This window comes from Anopheles marshallii, chromosome X (genome assembly GCF_943734725.1).
Source record: "Anopheles marshallii chromosome X, idAnoMarsDA_429_01, whole genome shotgun sequence".
In the NCBI taxonomy this organism is placed as follows: Eukaryota; Metazoa; Arthropoda; class Insecta; order Diptera; family Culicidae; genus Anopheles; species Anopheles marshallii.
In genome coordinates, this window is record NC_071325.1 from 2458167 (window position 1) to 2477073 (window position 18907).

Below are 18907 nucleotides of genomic sequence, written 5' to 3' on the forward strand. Positions count from 1 at the left end.
ATATGTGGACCGCATCTACGGTGCCTTATGTACGGAAGATCTGTCGAGAATTCGTAATGAAACGCTCCAGCATGCACCGTGCGGGAGTTCTGAGTCTCGCTTATGTAAGGCACACGTACGGAGCAGCCCCAAGCCCAATGTACTTCGGAGCGCACCTATGTGCGACGGCTCGGCGCGTGATCAGACGAACATAGCCGAACCATGTAAAGGGACCATGTAAAACGATTCGTTCGGTGGCAGCTTCAGGGCACGGTTGTGATTATGTACAAATGATGTCCATTGCGCCACACTTCCGTGCATGAGGTTCGAAAGACTCGTGCTTGTCAAGAGGGAAAAAAGAGCTTACAGCAAGCAAGAACCTGGACGAGACACTGACTAGACGAGTCTCCGCCACTGCTTACAAGCGAACATTACCGAATGCAAGGTCAACGCATAGCAAAAAAAAAAAGGGCGCATTTGTTTGTACCAAATACCACCACCACTGCGAAGGGATTTTTTTGTTCTCCCACCCGACTGGGCGAACGGCGGTAACGTTGCAGCATTTTGCTCCGAAGTGAAGTACGCGATTGGGAAGAACCTGCACTTGTGCCTGCCCGGAGAGCGAGAGCGAGAATGAGAGTGAGTGGCCGGTGGTTATGTGGGTTAGTCGCGTGCGTACGCTTACATCACGGTGTTGGTGCATTGGGGAAAACATCGTTACAGCATCCGGTTACTACCACCAAACGCTAGCGTTGTAAACGCAAACACAGACACGCACCTTCCCTCTCTCGCACAGCATGCTTTAGCTTAATCTCTCTCCCTCTCTCTCTCTCAGCAAGCAAAGCAGCAAGGACGAAGCTGCAAATAAAAGGGGAAACAACATACCACCACATCAACGTCCCGTGTGAGTGGCCATGTGGGGGGAACCCACGAATGGCGGTTGCGTCCCTCCGGGCCATGGTCGCAAAACCCTCTCACACCCCTCCTCCCCTTCCTCCTGAAAAACCCGTATCTTCGCCCGCACCATCAAACCCAAAATTGGGAATGTCAACCGTGTTCGGCCATGCCGGCAGGCAAGCGGCAACGGAAGCACATTTCGCATGCTGTCTCAATTGTCCTTTGCCGTTGTGTTCGTTTTCTTCTGTTTTATTACACTTCCCTTGGTGTTTTTTTTGTTGCTGTTACTTACATACGTGTGCAAACCGAAGCATTAAAAATAGCTTCACGGCTTTCCACGATCGAATCGGGCTGTGGCAAGCGATTCGAATGTATGCATATTTATCGGACCCGGACGCGGCGAGCAACAGCAACAACAAGGCACACAACCACATTAGGCGTTACACATTACTGTCCGCCCCGCACACGTGCAAATTGCAAAACCACGGGCGCCTGAAGGTAGGCAACCACGCCGTACAAAAGCGTCCCTGTCCCCCACGAGCGCGACAGCGGTGAGTGCTGCACATGTAATGCGGAGCGCATACATGCAGGCGACGAAAACCGAACAAAACTTCATTTAAATAAACCAGCTGCCTACAGTTCATTACCGATTCGATCTGTATTTTTTGTTTGTTTGTTTTGGTCAGGACACTATTAACATCAAGCTATAATAAACGGCTAGAAATGGCATTACGAAACAATGGAAATAGTTATAAAATCACCCAGTTGCAACATGGGGAACCAATTTACGCTACTAACCTCTTTGGTCACTGTCAGTACGTTCGCACGTGTGCACTGTTTAATTGTCGAACGAATTGTTTCGCTATTTTTTTTTTGGTTTGCAAAAGCAAACGCCCGTTGTTAACGAACTTCAATCACGCTTAACTTGTGCTGGGGTTTATGTTTATGTTTGTTTGTTGTTTGTTTTTTGTTGGAACAGTTTTGTATCTTCTTGTGTGATGATGGGTTAATGCATCCAGGCAGGCAACATCCGGTTCGTTACAGCAGAGGCGATACAGCACATAAGGACACTACAACACACACTAACTGCACCGAGCGCGCTGTTTTGAACGGTCTCCAACTCATCGTTACTCCGAACGGCTGAAATCCATCGTTCATACACCCGCCCCACAGCCACCCCACACCGCACTCACTGAAATTGATCTGCTGTGTGTCGTTTGTTTTCTTGTGTTGTATTCTGTTTCACTGTTGTCTTCTCGCTTTTTTGGGTTGAGTTAAAACAAAAAACCACCCCTTCCGGACCCCTTTCCGGTGTCCTTGTCCTTTACGCGTCCGCGTGTTGTAGAGCAAACTTTAAACACAAACAACAACAACACCAGCAACAAAAACCGCACACACGCGACGGATGCGCCTGAAGGTAGGCAAACGGCGGCACACTGCACGACTAATCGGTACCGTACGGTGTGCTGCACTGGAATGCACCGGACACTGGTACTGTCTGTCTGTGGTACACACTGGCTGGCATGGAATGGAACATATGCCCTAGAGTGTTTCCTCCTTCCCTTTCCCCCCCTCCCGCTCGGTCCACTTTTGATGCTGGGTGACCGCACCAAGGCCAAGCACAAAAAAACCAAATAATATACCCCTCCCCTTCCCGGCCCACGCAGGCAGAATGGGTGGTAACGGTTCGGGTAACGGAGGTGGGAAATCGTAGGGCGTGTGGGTTGATTTCCGGCGAGTGGTAATTTTCTGGGTGGTTTTGCAGTGTGTATTTCCGCTGGCTGGATGCGCTGTGATTGAGATGATTATAATAAACCATTAGTGAAATTATGTAACGAACCGTGTGATGAAAACAGGCACACGACACCGAACGCCGGGTACGAATGCGTTTTTTCCACACTCCCCCCCCCCCCCCCCCCCCCTTCTATCCCACCCTCTGTGTGTCCTTCATTCCCGGTGCATCCTGTCCTACCCCTTTCACTGGGTACGCACACATACAAACGCACTGAAATGCACCCAAAGGATATACGGGCGCACACATACGCAGTGAGACAGTTCGGCAGGCAAGACACTTCGGCCGTCATACACTTCCTTCTGTTGGGCACACACACACACACACACACACACACACACACTTCTTTAGGGCAGCCAGTTCAACCCGGTACGGTCCGGTCTGGGTATGTTTGGTTCACCCAGCGCACAACGGCACAGCACAGAAACACCGAGCGGAGGAAACAACAAAAACGACACGGGGCCTTGCACTGTCAAATGTCAGCCAATAAATGTGGCGTGTATGTGCGTGTGTGCACGCGTATGTGCGACTCGCGTGGCAGACCAGCCCCGAGGGCTCGACCGACATGACCGACGGTCGCGCAACGTCGTCGACAAATGTGGCCTAGGCCCGTCTGTAACAAGCGCGACACTAGCAACAACAACGAAAAAACCCCACTAACTGCATCGCCCCCAAATGTATGCAACCGGAGCGCAACCGAGGCCGAACACGAATGCCGGCGCGATTGCCAGACGAAAATTGCATTTTTGTTTACATCGACTACTAATGCGTCACTCACATGGCGGCGTCCTGGCTCCATTGGCCGCTCCTTACAAACTGCTGTCCCCCCGCCCTCTTCCCATCTTTTTTCATTTCTTTTCTTCTTTTACAAGCCCTCTCCCCACCCTAAAAAGCGTTACGCTCTTTTTATCTCATATTCTCGCTCGCTCTCTCTCTCTCTCTTGTTCGCCTTTTAGACGATGCACACAACTACACAGTCTCCTGTATGCACGTCCTGCACGCTGGTGTAATGAAGTCGTGCATGGTGCATCGTCTCCCAGTTTGGCTCGGGTCTCATCTCAAACAAAACACACAATTACATCCTTTTTTTTTACATACACTCACACTCACGCACACATATTACTGAAACGCATACGAAGGCCACGCTCGATTACACGCGCTTATGTCGGTTTTGGTTGGTGAATTTTTGTTGTTGTTGTGTAAAATAATAAATTTAATAGGGAAGCGTAAAACGGGGAGACAAATTTAAAATAAAGCACGTGAAACCTTTTGAAAAAGGAGAAGGAAGGTGGGAGCAACGAGAGAGAAAAAATCGGAAGGATAACTTCACCGCCGCGCCACATTTGTAAAAAAAACATTCGCACCATGTAACCGCGACACGCTGCGTTACTGCTTCATGCATTCCTATACTGCCAGGTCACGCACGTCCACATAAAAAAAAAACCCACGCACACACGCACGCATTCATACGCGGCAAGGAAAAGCCTGCCTGCTTTCTGCTACACTAGCTGAGCCTGGTGAGCCGCCGGCGCAAACCGCTTATCATTGCGAACCCGCCTAAAGTTATGCAATCTTCATGGCGCGGTACACTTTTGTAAACGATTCCCGCGTCTGTAATTTTGTTTGCACAATCGAGCACTTTTTGTTGTTGTTTTTAGTAAATTTAAAATTAACAACAAAAACCATACACACCCCCACACTCACACAGGCACACACAAAACAGAGGGAAAACTGACGGTTAGATGTGTTTTAACAGTTGTTTTGATTTGGTTTTTTTGTTGTTTTTAACGGGGTAGGTTTGGGGGGTTTGGGTGGAAGTACGAAGGTTCGCGGCTTCACAAATCACTCCGGTTCGGTGTGCATCTATGGCGGTTGCTCGACAATTACTAAATCTGTACGACACCATGTCCCGGACCAGAGCTGGCTGCCTGATTAATGTGATTTCGACCGAGTGGATCCGGGGAGGTGGGCGGGAGGGATGGTAGAAAGGGGTGATATAGTGGCGGGGAGCAAGGGTGCCGGTGGGTGGGAGGGTGGTGGTGGATGTTGGTTGTCTGGTGTGGGGGTCGGTGGATGGGGAGGGGTGAGTAGATAGGGTAGTTGTAAGAATGGCAACCAGCGAACGAGTGTGTAAAAGGGAGAGAGCGAGAGGGTGTGAGGAAGAGCGAGAGACCACACACCGTACAATTTGCGACTTTACAGCTTGGGATCTCGTGTTGTACTAAATAATGATGAAAACGCAACATTACTTTAAATATACTGGAGCAGTAGCGTCCCCGAAACATACACACACGCGCGCGCCAGCACACACATAGACACACGCACACAGACACACGCACACACAGTAGTTGAGCCTGGCAATCGTTTGATTGCGTTTGGAGTCCTTGGCTCGTCGTCGTCGTCGTCGCTTGCTGGTCGACTACTGGCCCTCGTGTCGGCTTGTTTGTTACGACGACTCTGCCTAGCGCTTTGCCGGGCTTGGCTTGGCTGGATGTTGGCTCGTCGGTCCCGAGCTGTTACCTCTCTCCTCCTTCCCTCCATCACACTCCAACCCCCCCCCCCCACCCAACCGATCCATCCCATTGGTTGTGGTTGGTGGGTGTATCCAACCTTATCCTTCCCCTATTCGGCAACACCTACCCATCCCCACCGCACCCACGCCACCGGCCGAAGTGATGGGAGGACGATCCTGCTGCCAAGGCTGCCAAGTGAGATCGTCCTGCGACAGTTAGTTATTCTGGGTTTCGCTTGCCCCGTGTGCATCCCCTCTGCACGTTCGCATCCCCGTCTCGCCTATTCTGATCCTTTGCCTTACCTCTCCGCCCTCCGACCATCCCACCACCCCGGCAGAGAGACCCGAAGGGATGGGAGGATCGACGACTTCTTGCACATACACAATTTCTGCAAGGGGTGAGGGAGGGGGGTAGGTACGAGGGGGTAGGTTTCGGTCCAATCAACGCTACAGCCAACCAACGTTCGGCAGCCAGCAGCAAACCAACCAACCAACCGGGGCCGGCGCGACCATTTAACCAAGCCAGCCAACCAACAACCAACCAGCAACCAATCAACCAACGAAAAACCCAACTGCCACCACCAGCTTCCACCCTTTCCGAACATCGAACGGCACCGGTTTCTTCACCACTACCTTACCAAACCCCCGGTACGGCTGTGTTGGACTGAGGGGAAGGGGGAGGTGGGGGGGGTGGGGGTAGGAAGGTGCAAAAAACACACACACATTCACCCCATGCCTATCTACCTCAGGGTCGGGAAGCAAAACCATTTTGCAACCCCTTGTTTCACCCCCTCCCCGCCCTCGATTTCTCGCCAAAGCTCTAGTACATACCGTGGTTGCACAGTACGTCCTTTTAAAAGCCCAATCAAACACTGGGGTTGCGTTTACTAGCGCGAGCAGCATGGACCGTACCAAACCCCTGTAGCAAGAGGGAAGGTTAGTAACCCCCCTTCCCTCCTCTCCTTCTATACCCACATACACAGAGGTAGGGAGAATGCAAAATGTGCTATCCAAACCTCCCCCCCCCCCCCCCCCCACACACACCTCAGAAAACTCCAACCCCCACCTAGTTAGAGGCGAGGAACCCGGTACCATTCCACAAATCGGTGATTCTGGATATCCAGCTGCTCGAGTGCCCAGGTTGGTCTCAGTTCCTTCCATGTGGCCGAACATTCATCATATAGCTTTACATACACGGGACAATTCGGTTGATATAGCTTTTGCCAATGTTGGGCACCCAGGGTAAGTAGTGCGCACCCAACCACCTCTCCCGCCTTCTCCTCCCCATCTGCTTCTGCACAATGTACTCACAGGACAGTAGAGTCCCGAATGGTTATGCAGCCTTGAGGAGGGGTAGAGGGGGAAGGAGGGGTGAGTATATGGGGGAGAACACAACCGCCTGAACCACCAACCGGTTCCCTATTTACCTTCACGTTGACAACTCACTCAACCCCCCGCTCCCGCCCCCGAAAAACCCCGTACCCACACGGTACCCCGTTTCGCTGTGTTGCATATCCACAAGATGAAGTCCTTCTGCCACGGTGGTCCAAAACCTTTCCTTCCCAATATCTTGACGACCACCACACAAACACAGCCACGGTGCACATTTCAGTTCAATGCATTTTTCTTCCACCTTCCCCCCTCCCATCCCCCCTTTTTATACACAGATGTATCACGCTGTAAATGGTACCCCGGTAAACTGCAACACGCATATACGCTATGTACCGAAGGGGTGCACCATGCACAGTGAAACACCAATATGATTCCTCTCGCTTCCTATGTACATGTGCTACATGGTTTGTGAGTGGTGTTATTTTTTTTTTACTTTTCTTCTCCTTCTTCTTTTATTTCCTTCATTTTTGTTGTATAATGTTGGCCCCCTCCAAACCCTCCCCCCTCCCCTCCCGCGCACCCGTCTTCTCCCGTTCCCACCAGAACGAGAGTCAAAGGTCGAGAAGGCGAATGAATATAGGTAAATGGTAAGGTACACTTACAGATGGCAGTACATTAACCATCCATTTCCAGGATGTTAGATTTGTACATAGCATGGTTTCACGTTCTCTCTCTCTCTCTCTCTCTCTCTCTCTCTATCTTTCTCTCTCTTTCACTCTCTCACACACACACAGTATTGTGTGTTGAGAAAGGAACTCAGCTATACATATATATGTATACGAACGACGGTTTATGTAAGCGAAAATATATAAGGATCGAGGAACAGCTTTCCCCCGAAGCAGTCATATGCAGCCGATGCAATTTCTTCTCTTTCTCTCTCTCTCTCTCTCTTCTCCTCCCTCTCCCCTCCTCCTTCCTTTCCCCTTTCGGTTTCTATGTGGTAACTCACACAGCGTGCACGACACGAAGGACACTCGAGAGTGGCCATGGCAAGGGAAGGAAGGGAGGGAGGGAGGGCGGAGGAAAAGGAGAAGAGAGGGAGAGGTAGGACTTGAAAAGCAAAACATCGGACACTGATGGCATTTCCACCACCCTTTTCGCCTTATAGCCCTCCTTAACCCCCCCCCATACTCCCCACCCTTCAGCAGGGTAAGAGGAGGGTGAACTTCCTGGAGCCTGCGGTTGGCGCGGTTTTTGCAGCATTGATTCAAGATTCCGGGTGCGTTACTTACTGGTCCGTCTAGCAAAGCACACGCTGCTCGCAACCCAGCAGGGATGCGTTGTGCAATCACCAGCGCATATGTGCAGCGAAATGGGCAACAGAAGTGTCGGGCACGGTTTAAAAATTTAAATTAACAAAATGAAACCTCCACCACGGACACCGAACCGATTTTTCCTTTTCCGGTTTGGTGTGTTGTTTTTTTTTTTTATTTGCTCAACACCACCCACCAACTCACCTCAACGCTTCCTTTAAGGGTGGTTGCATTTCCTGGCCTCGGTTCGGTTTGCTTTAAATGCACTTTATCACCCATCGAACTGTGAAGTAAACGTAATACGCTGCACGCTGCTCTGTGTGAGTGTTTAATTTTGCACTTCATACACCTCACCCCACCCCCCACCTCCCGCCGTTACGTCCACGCCACCCGTATCGGTCAAGCGTTACGTTTTTTTGCCCCGGTGCGTTACATTACATCGCCCTACATCGGTTTTGTCGGAAGCTGTAAAGCAACCCTTCCGACCTCCCTCGCTTCCCTCTTCTTCCCCTCCTTCCCTTCCCACCCCTTTGCTGTTGCAGTAAACCGAAAATCCTTCCTCGCACTCGGCTGTGCGATAAAATCTGTCAATATTGGCGAATTAATTGGCCAGTTGACATGGGCCAAACACGGCTTCGAACGGGTCGAATCTTCCCCACCAACAAACCCGACCCACCCGCCCCGAGGCGCAACACGGAACGCAACATAAGCGAGCTTATCGTACGGCAGCAATATAGCACGGTGTTAGCCGCACTGCTGCCAGCGTTAAACAAGCAATAAGGTGTGGATTAACACAGCGCCCTGTGCTTCGCATCCCTCCGGTCGGTGTGTGCGTGCAGTGTGCTTTTTTGCACTCAATCGAAACTTAATTATTGCGTTTATTGTTCAGTGGTGATTTGTGTTATTTAAAATGTTTTCTTATTGCACACTTCTATTGTCAAAAATAAATTATTTATCTTTTTAATCTAATTTTTTAAATCAATTTTATTTGGTTTTTATTGAAGTTATAATTTTTTATCTATAAAAACCAGCTCGCACCATATTCATCCATTCGGTATGGCCTTGTAAGTGCAGACATTTAGTTGTAGGAAAACGACAAAATTATTACCCTATCATTATATGTTCCCATCTATCTAAATATCTCTGCGTTATTGCCATACTGTGAACCAAAAAAAGGATATATAAATAAATAAAGGGCATACCATGTACACTGGATAGAAATTGTATATATATATATGTATGTAAAAGCAGCACATAAAGCATGAATATGTATATGTTTCCTGTTTCTTCATGCTTAGTGTTTCTCTCTTGTTTGTTTTTGCTTGCCCTGTTCATAATCTTGTTGTGAAGCTGTGGAGATGCATCCTCATCGTTGCACTATATATAGAAGAGCCAGAATTATGTTTACTCCGTGTACTTCCTCTCTCTTTCGCTCTTTTTTCTCTCTCTCTTTCAATCATGCACACACACACACGCACAAACATTCCATTTCGCAGTATCTATCGCTGCAAGCGTCACCGGTCCTTTAGTGTATTGCGCCTGCAATGTATGCAATCCGAAGGACATAAATGGTAACGCGCGTTACATAGTGTCACACTACCTAGCGATGCACATGCGCCCATGTATATGGGATTTAATTTGTAGTGTTTTTTTGTTTGTTTGCTGGAGGTTTAGCTTTTCTCTTTCGGCCGTGTGGCGCTGGTAGCGAAACGGGGAGCGTAAAGCAGCTACTAAACAGTTAGAAGAAGTCCCTTTTCTTAATATTTTTCTTGCACTTCCGTTCGGTTCCACTGCAAACAATACCGGATGGCGTTGCATTTCTCATGAGCAAGATGACCGAGAGAGAGAGGAGGGTTGGAGAAGAGGGAAGGGGGTGGTGGTGATGGAGGGGGGGGGAGGGGGTTGGGAAAAGAGTTTTTAGCTAAAGTACATCCGTTGAAAGCTGATGCTGTGTAAAAGCGACACCAAGGGTGCAAAAGAACATAATCACACCGTGCACATAACAGTGCACAACATACAGCTGCGGGATAATGTATACACGCTCCTCCGCTGTATGTACACCCCGGGTGACCTTAAATAAAGTGGCGGGGTTTTGCAGGGTATGTGCACCGTAACAGCTATAGCTATGTATATAGCACCAGGAAACGGCGTTTTTCCTGTGCGAATATATGTAAACGCCACCTCTCCCATCTCAATCCTCCCCACCATCCATCGTTTCCTTGAAGCAAAGTCCATTCCACGAGACAGTATTGGCAGCAGCCGATACATATGTATAGTAACGCCATTTTACATCAGTGTTGGTAGCAGGGCATTCAGTTATTATTATTACTGCTATTTAATCGTTTCCCTTGGGGTGGTTTTTTGATTTACTTTTTTTTTTGCTGGGGTTGTTGTGGTCCACATCGGACTGAGATTTTACACACCAAACATGCTCGGTATTGGGGGCAACAACAGCAACTACAGATTTCCATCATCCAACTCGTTCCTTCCTCTCACTCTCTCTCTTTCACACACACTCTTTGTCGCTCTCTTTCTCACAGCACATCCCAAAGGACACACGACATTAAAAAAGATCACCAACTTTAGTATTGTGTGTTGGACTGTGTGGATGGGTTTTTTTTGTTACAATACAACAGAAAAAAACCGCATTTCCATCGCCTTTCCGGGCGGCATGCAAACGTTTCAACCCCGGGCACATAAAACGTGGTGGGGTGGGGGTGGAAAGGGAAGATGGAGGGGGGGGGGTGGGGGGAAGGAAGTGCAAAAGAGGAGTTTTTCATTTTTCATCGTTTAAAAACGAACCACAAACTTCGCACCCGCTCTCACTCCGCTTTTCCATCTCTTTCGCTCTCCCGCTCTCTGGCGGGCGCACTCATTTTCCAAACCCCTCGCCCCGTCCTGCCCCAAGACCTTTTTCACCCTGCGCGCACTTGGGAATTAAAAGATTTCCACTCGCGTTTCGGCTTCTCGACCGATCTCTCTTCATTACTGTGAATGTTCTAATTTATTCGTCCTTTCCGACCGTGCACAAACACACGGAGAGAGAGAGAGAGAGAGCGTGTGTATGTGTTCCTATAGTTGGTTCATGGCATATTCAGCCGTCAGAGGATAACAGGACACAGTTTTTCCTGGCGTGTGCCGTCGTTTCTCTAGTACGCTATAAATAATGGGGACCGGAAAAAAAGGCTGAAATGAAGGAGATGGGTGAGTTGGAGAGGGGGTGGGGTGAAAAGGGGTTGCGTTTTATTTGCATTTCGATTTCTACTTACTGGAACCATCAACTCTTCACGCCATTACCAGTAAGGTACTAAGGCACCGGTTGGATGAGTTTTATGGTTTTATAACGTCTGCTGTTTTGTTCGCTTTAAGTCTTTTTACCTCGTTTACTGCTTTACTACCGCGTTGGCTTGTTTGTTTCTTGCTTGGACTATTTTTCTATCGTTTTCTTTTCGTTTTCTTGTTTGCTTTTGTTTCTTCTAATACTTTTTTTACTTCTTGTATTTGTATTTATTTTATTTTTCTCTTATGTTTTACTTTTAGGAGACTTTTATGTCGTTTTTTTTAGTAATAGTTCTATGCTTACTACTTACCCGTTGCGTCTAGTGCGCTAAAGCACATGGTTTGGACGGGACGGGAAAAGATGGCGGCCGGATGCGGCGGCAGGATGGATGATGGTCCGGGCGGGATGTCGGCGTGTGGGGCGTGCGGGCGTGCGAAAAACCCCACCACCTCACCACTATCGACCACGGCTGCCGGAACACAAACACACACACGCACACACACACACTTTACAACTATTCGATAAAGTCACCACTTGTACTTTTTTTTTGCTTCTCTTCCTGCTCTAGCTGGTATCGCTTCCAGAAATGCACACCGAAGCGCCGTTACGACTTACACCGGGAGCGTCACCATCGTAAGCGGCTGGCCAGAGTGACAATGGTAACTGGTGTCGCACGAACTGCACCACGGACCACCACGGAGCAGGCAGCATGCACCAGCACCAGTGGATGCACATGCACACCGGTGCCACATCAGTTACGGGTGGGTTGCTGGGGTGTTTTGGGTGGTGGTCCGGCGCGGGGTCGAAGGATTTGAATCGGTATATGCGCTATATCGGGGTCGGGTCCGTGTGTGCGTGCGTGCCGTGTCTCGTTGCACTGTTGCTAGGAAGTTAAAACCGTCTGACCCTGAAAACTAGCCAGCCACTATACGCTCCGTCACCTGCCACGACCCAACCGGACAGTTTCCTTCCCCTGCACACAGGATCTTTCTCTCTCTCTCTCTCTCGCTCTCTTTTACTGCTCTTTTGCTCTGTTACACACACATGCACACAGTGATACAGTAGCAGCGGCAGGCCTGTCTAGTAGTCGAAGGACACGAATTGTGCAGATGCACCAGTCGGCGACGCAACGTTCGAGCAACTAACACCGAACGAAAACACGATGCCACGCTGCCCATGCGGACGCTGTACGGATGCACTATGAGCACACACACACATACTGTGTGCGCACACACGGATGGCTAGAAAAGTGTGTTTTGCCACCGTTGGCTGTCGCCGCTTGGCGAATTATCTGCTTCGATTTAACCCCACCGCACGGTGGGGGTCGCAGGGTTGCAGGGGGGGGTTTTTTTATGTGGCCAGTAACGGAAGCCGAACGTCTCCGGCGGCAAACGTTGCAACCCTTGCGAAGGTTTGCTGTAAAGCCTGTAAATCGCCTGGAAGTGCCTGTGACCTTACGCTGAGACGAGCCAGTAGAAGAAGGGGGTTGAAGAGGGTTTACTGAGGAAGGAGGAAGTGGAGGGGGTGAAAAGACGGGGGGTCGCAGGACGGATGGAAATACAAAACAAAAAAAAAACCCCACCACGGAGTCGGGGTGAGTTACATGGGCTTTACATAATCAGGACACTCTGGACTTCACGACTCCACTGCATGCAGCAAGGATACTAACTACAAACGCTTGTCTGTTGTAGATGTGGTTGTGTCTGTGGATCTTAAAAAGAGAACGAGAGAGAAAGAAAGAGTGTGGGAGAGAGAGCGATGTAGAGGAAACACACACACACAAACACGCACGCACACAGAGTGGAAAGAGTGTGTCGCATCGAGGAAATAGGACGGGAATCGATGCACACATACAAAACAGCCCCCAACCCCCGATGTGCAATGTAATCTGGCGCGTGCAGTGTTGAGGAAAATTGCTATTTCCCTTCCCCCCTCTCCCACCTGACTCCCTCCCTCCTTCCATCTCTTCCCCACCAGGGCTACTTGTGGGCCCTTTTCCCAACCCTCAATACCGGGGTAGGCAACCGTAGCAAGAGCGTTATCACCGTTTTTAAAGGTAACGCATAAGAAGATGCGTCCGTATGGGAAGATGCACCGGATGTCCGCTTTAATGTCGTCTATTTTGGGGAGGGGGTGTTGGGGGTGGGGAGGATTACACAGGCAAGGCACGGTGGCAAGATTCGGTGTTCGGATTGAAACATGGATGAAACAGACGTCAAACTGTCCGATTCGGCTGGACTCGGTGTCTAGTCCAGATGGACCTGACCACCAACATCCCCGCCGCGCAACTATTGTCGGAAGAGACGCGTGAGTTTTACTGCCTTGCCATTCTAGGTGTTGTAACGAAAGGCGAAGCGATGAGCAAGCGTGCTGGTACGAATGCTGTGCATGCTGCCCTGTAGCCAGATTTGCTAACGTTACGAAACCCTGTAATAAGAACACTGAAGAGAACATGGAAAGAAACAACAAAACCTCAGTAAACTGACACCTACGCTTGTGAAGTTTCTGCACAGGCGACTGTCGGGAAATTCTATCCTCAAAGTACCATCCCATCGCTTCATCCCAGACGTCATTCCTTCTGCCGGCTCGGGGAGAGGGCAGCGGGAGTTCGATGGTGGTCCGATTTCCCAAGCGCCTGAGTGCCTGTCACGGACGTATGGTGTTACGGCTATCAGTTTTGTTGTTCGGTCGATTACACTTGATCTGGAGCAGGCAGCCAGACGACGCCGCCAAACCATCCCGGGCGCGCTCGGGCAAACCGGCCGGGCATGGGGGGGGGGTGGGTGAGCAGGAAGCTGGTGCATGGACCAAGTGCAAGAATTTCACCCCAAACCCGGTCGGCTAGCTAGATGCTGCGAGTAACTTGTTGTGGTGTGTGCCGAACGTTTCGCACTGCTCCCGACGATGTAAGGCACTCGCCTACCCCGGCCGGCGCTCGGAGCGTCCGATGCGCCGGGGTCGCTCACCACAGTTACAACACGGCACGCACACCGGCCGATCAGGCTGGTAGGGGAGTGGGGGAGGTTCTCCAGCGCCGAGAACTCGTACAATAAGCGGGTCGTTCGGGTAATGAAGAGAGTGAGAGCGTTAAAAAAAAAATGGCAACAAATACAACAACGGGGGAGAACAAGCAATCGTCACTTTACTGGCACCAAACAGGGAGTGAGTTACCCCGTTTTGCTGTGCCTCGCTCTCCAGTGTAATGTGATGTGAGTGTATGTCCTTCCCCCCCCTCCCCCACCCCACCTCTTTTCTTTTTTTGGCCAGCTTATTACACTGCGCTTTGGATCGTTGGATGCAGTTTTTGCCTCGGCCAGATGCCAGTTGCAATCAAGCAGGAAACGTTCTATTCGTCCTCGCTGACGTCTCACTGGATGGCGCCTGGTGCCGTTTTGCTCGCTTTCACCCCATTACACTGCTTTTCAACCCTGCCCGCTACTCTTTTCAAACACACCGAGCTAGATGAGAACTAGGTTCCATGGTGCTTTGGTTTTTCGGCATGCGGTTTGTTAACCCGAAGTTTTCCGTGAGGGGGGGAGGTTGGGTTGGATTCCTCCCCGCGTGCGGAGGTGTTTGTTTTGATTGCACACACTTGCACGGCCCGAGCTGCTCGCGGTTTCTCTTCTCAGCAAGCCGCTGGTGAAGGATTATCGCCGGTTAATGGTCGGATTTTCGGTGTTTGACGGGATGGGAAACGGTCCGACCTGTGGCATTTTGTCCCCAGAACGGTTGTGGGCATCGTTTTACATCGCTTTAAAGCGGTGGACTAAGGGAAGTGGTAGTTAGTTTGAAAGTGAACGAGGTTGATTGTTTCAAACTTTAACAGGAAAAAAAACAAAGCTATACTATTGCTTTGAGGTATATGACTTTACAGTTCAACGCCTAATTGTATGCAATCGTGATAGCGAAAGGGGTTTTGAGTCATTATCGACATGCAGGAATGCACAGTGTGTGAATATCGCAATTGGCTATTGCACACTTCAAACGTTAAATTAAAGCCTAAAAGGTATGCAATGAAATATTAAAACGTTCCTTTCAATAGTCACCGTGAAATTAATATGTGGATCAAAGATTGCCAGGCTCACAACAAATTGCATATAATTAAATAATGCTTGCCTTGCGATGAAACACCATCAATAAATTTCACTAAACGGTCCCGAAACCATCCGTTTCATCAGGTGACAGATGATGTAAAAATTATACGAATTGCCTATATGCAGGCGTCACCCGTCACAAGGAAACATTTTTTAACGAGGCAGTAAAAGACGCTCCGAAAACAAAGCCAAAATTATTTGCTTGAAAAAGAAAAGCAACTCTTCATTTGGTGCGCTTCATTCTTTACTCGGTGTGCTAGATAGATAGCTCCTTCTATATACTGTAACTTACATTATGTATACCGTCGTCCGTGTGAAAGATTTATTTCGCACTGGCAACGAACCGAGTGAAATCATTTACAAATGGTCATTGTCATGTTCGGTTTGTTTGAAAACTACAATGTACAACAGCATTTAGTTGCTGTGTGTGTTCTTGAGTAAATGCTTCTAGGGTAACGGTTTGTAATTCTACTTCCGGTAAATGCAGCTGCTGGAAACTCTAAGAGGATTGTTTCTTTATTTAATCAAGCTTTATTTTGTATTTTTTAACTTATGTGTTTTGTTTTGTTCATCCTTTGTTCATATCAACATAAACTATTTTAAAATATTCTTTTGATAAAAAAATTGCGGAGAATATTTTCACTTTGCCTTGAGTCAGCCTAAAAGTATGCAAAATAGCTATTGATGTAGATCATTCCTTCAACAAGGTTTTTTTAAAGGCGCTTTGAAGCTTGGATGCTTAACCACTGTCATCTCCCCATACCAATTGGCAAACCAAGTTAGCAAACAAGTGGGTAAGACAGTTTTCCGCAAATTGTGGTTCCACGAATGTGATACCCTATGTCAGCCTTTTTTATGTATCAATTGTTGTTCTGTCTGTTAAAATAAATTTTAAATTAGTCGGGTTTTATTTAGGGTAAGAAATTTCATACAACGACTATTATAAGTCAATCCGGACGGCCTGCCGGTCAAAAAAACATTCAATAAAACATAAAGAATGAATTGATAGTGGTAATTGCATCAAGTGGATTGCTTGCAAAACACACACCCTCTTCGCAATAAGTCTTTCGTAGGACAATTTTTTCGTGTGTAATCACTCATTCTAAATATAGAGGCATTGCTAGTGTTTTTTCTTCAAATCTGTTCTTTAACACCCTGGAAACTCTTGGAACTCCTTAGAAACCCCTTTAAATAAAATGACAATTCAATTAGGGAATTGAAACCAATGATAGTTTTGTTACATTTCTGTAAAAGGATTGAGTCGTTTGCTTAACGTTATTGCAGCCGATTAGTGCTAGATGTTTTAAAGTACCATAAACACACCCTTTCAAAGCAAAACAGACGGACGGCGGTTTAAGAAATGCTTGGTTTATGATGCATAAAAATTGTTTATAGCTACTATTAAAGGTATTTTTCGTGTGTATCACTCCCTAAACCACAACCCATCCACCATTATTCGCTGTTATTTTTAACAAAAAAGCCACCTAACTTTGGAGGACTGGTAGAGATTGTCAATAATGTTATGTTTGCTGATTAATCGTCCTTTTTCCTTTTTATTATCCACGGCTCGTCATTAGGTTGATGGTAATTAGCGCCTGAATGTATGCTATGTGTTCATTGTCCTCGTCACTTACGTGATTATAGTAATTTTTTTTTTGTTGGGAGGAAGGGCAGTACGAGGAGAAGGGGAAGAGAGATGAGAAACAATAACATTTTAATGCGCTGAATAGTGTAACAAATGGTCTTGTGTATAGTTATTGCCTACTTGCAGGTGCCACTGCAGCGTAATGGCGTTTTAAAGTATTATTCGATTGAGATATCTCATTGCAAGTCGTTTTCTTTCTGCTTATAGAAGAAAATGATAAAAAATATTCAATAAGTCAATTGCAATGTGCTCTCCTTGTGATGCGATTGGCGATTGCATAGATGTAGGCGTACAAATTTCATTAGGCGTTCAATTGCTGTTGCATCCAAAGGTTGCAAAAAGTGTTAAGGAAATCCACATTAATTAAAAAAAATCCTTAAATTATGTATAAGCCATATGATTCACTATGATTTAGAGCCTTTTCTAATGATTTTGTTTATTCAGTTTGAAATAAATTAATTTCGTTTTTATTTGACTTTTTTAAAGTAAATCTTGTTCATAAATACATATTTTTTGGTTCATAATCAAGATAGAAGCAACAGAATCGTTATAAAATCATTCACTTCTTGCGTACTAATAGAAAATATCATCAGGGAGTAAATTGTAAACTGCTGCAATAGGTATTGTATTTATGTTACTTTGATTTAATGCTCGTATTTCAGGAAATAAATAATTCGAAATTCGAAAAATAATTGATTATTGTTGAATTTCATTTCTATTCTAAGCAAATTAACATATTTATGGTCGGGTTTCGTTATGGCGAAAGCAATGATTTGGCGCTAGCATAATTGCTACGCCCAAATGTATGCAATACATTGGCGTTTTGTGATTTTTTACTTGATATTGAGCTTGAATCATCTTAGGCAAGTATGCAAACATGTAGAAAAGAATTAAAAATCAACGTCTTATTCCCATTTGACACACAATGACTGACATCAACCAGCAAATCAATCGTAGTACTACAACCGGGTAAATGAACAACAATTTAGAACACACTCTGCTCACCATGCTTACCAAGTTTTAGTGCTGTTCCCCTGATAACAAATCAAATTTTGGATGGCATGTCCGTGAACAGCCCCCCACCCCCCAACCGCTCGCGCAAGGTGTCAAAAGAAGGCGTGCAAGACATGAAAGCGACCGATAGCACAAAACGCAATAGCCGGCATTGTGCATTAGCTTGTAACAATAAACAAACAGGCGTTTTGTTTTGTGCGCCCGGTTAGGGGGAGCAGAACCAAAAAAAAAAATAGCAAAACGAGTCAGCAACGCCGTACAGCGGAACGCATTTGCAAAACGCGCACCGGGCAGAGCAGTGAATGGCCGGGACCTAGGTCAATATTCAATCAAACCCAAAGGGGCACGAACGTGCAGACGGAGCAACCTGTCAGACGGTGCGTCAAGTAACAGCACGCCCGCGTTATCTATACTGACAGATCTAGATTGTTTGTCAGCTTTGGATTTGGATTTAAGATTTGGAGTGGCTTTTTTTCGCTTGTTTTCGACTTTTTCAATTCCGTTTCCATGTTTTTCTTTTCTTGTTTTTCCACACCCAATTGACAGTTCGGGATTTTGCGATTACTACTTGGGTTTTTTTGTTGTTGTTTGAATGTACTAAAAAAAACCTCTCCCTCCCCCTTGCTAACGAGAGTGTATTGAAAACAAAAGCTAAAAAAAGGGGTCGTTAAACCTCTTTTCCCACGAAACCATTCAACCAGCTTTTTGATTATTCGGAACATTTCCTCCCCATCCCCCTTCCCATCTTTTTCCTACTGTTTCCTTTCTTTGGTTATTCACTTCCGTACAGGGGTTTTTATCCCTCCCCCCTCTCCCTCCCCCTTTCCCCCACGTACCAACCCAGTGTGGGTTGTGTGGTTGCGGAACTTGATTGTGCTTTCGTCTCACGTACGCACGCTGAAAATGATTGAAAACCACTGCAAATGCGGTGGTGCAATGAAGGTGGAGGGATGCCGGCAGGAGGCCGTTACCGTGCTGGCGTCCGCTGCGTTGCGTGGCCCCGAAAGCGATCGGCAGCCCAAAATTCCCGGCAAACAAAGGATCCCATC

General features: G+C 47.5%; 1 protein-coding gene across 1 annotated transcript in view; it reads right to left on the minus strand.

The window, feature by feature from the left end:
* Positions 1-11481, minus strand: part of LOC128719668 (uncharacterized) — a 73902-nt gene extending 62421 nt beyond the window's left edge. Inside the window, exon 1 of the mRNA XM_053813332.1 lies at positions 11416-11481. The gene's annotated coding sequence lies outside the window, so the exon portion shown is untranslated. The remainder of the gene's footprint in view (positions 1-11415) is intronic.
* Between the last annotated feature and the right edge of the window lie 7426 nt (positions 11482-18907).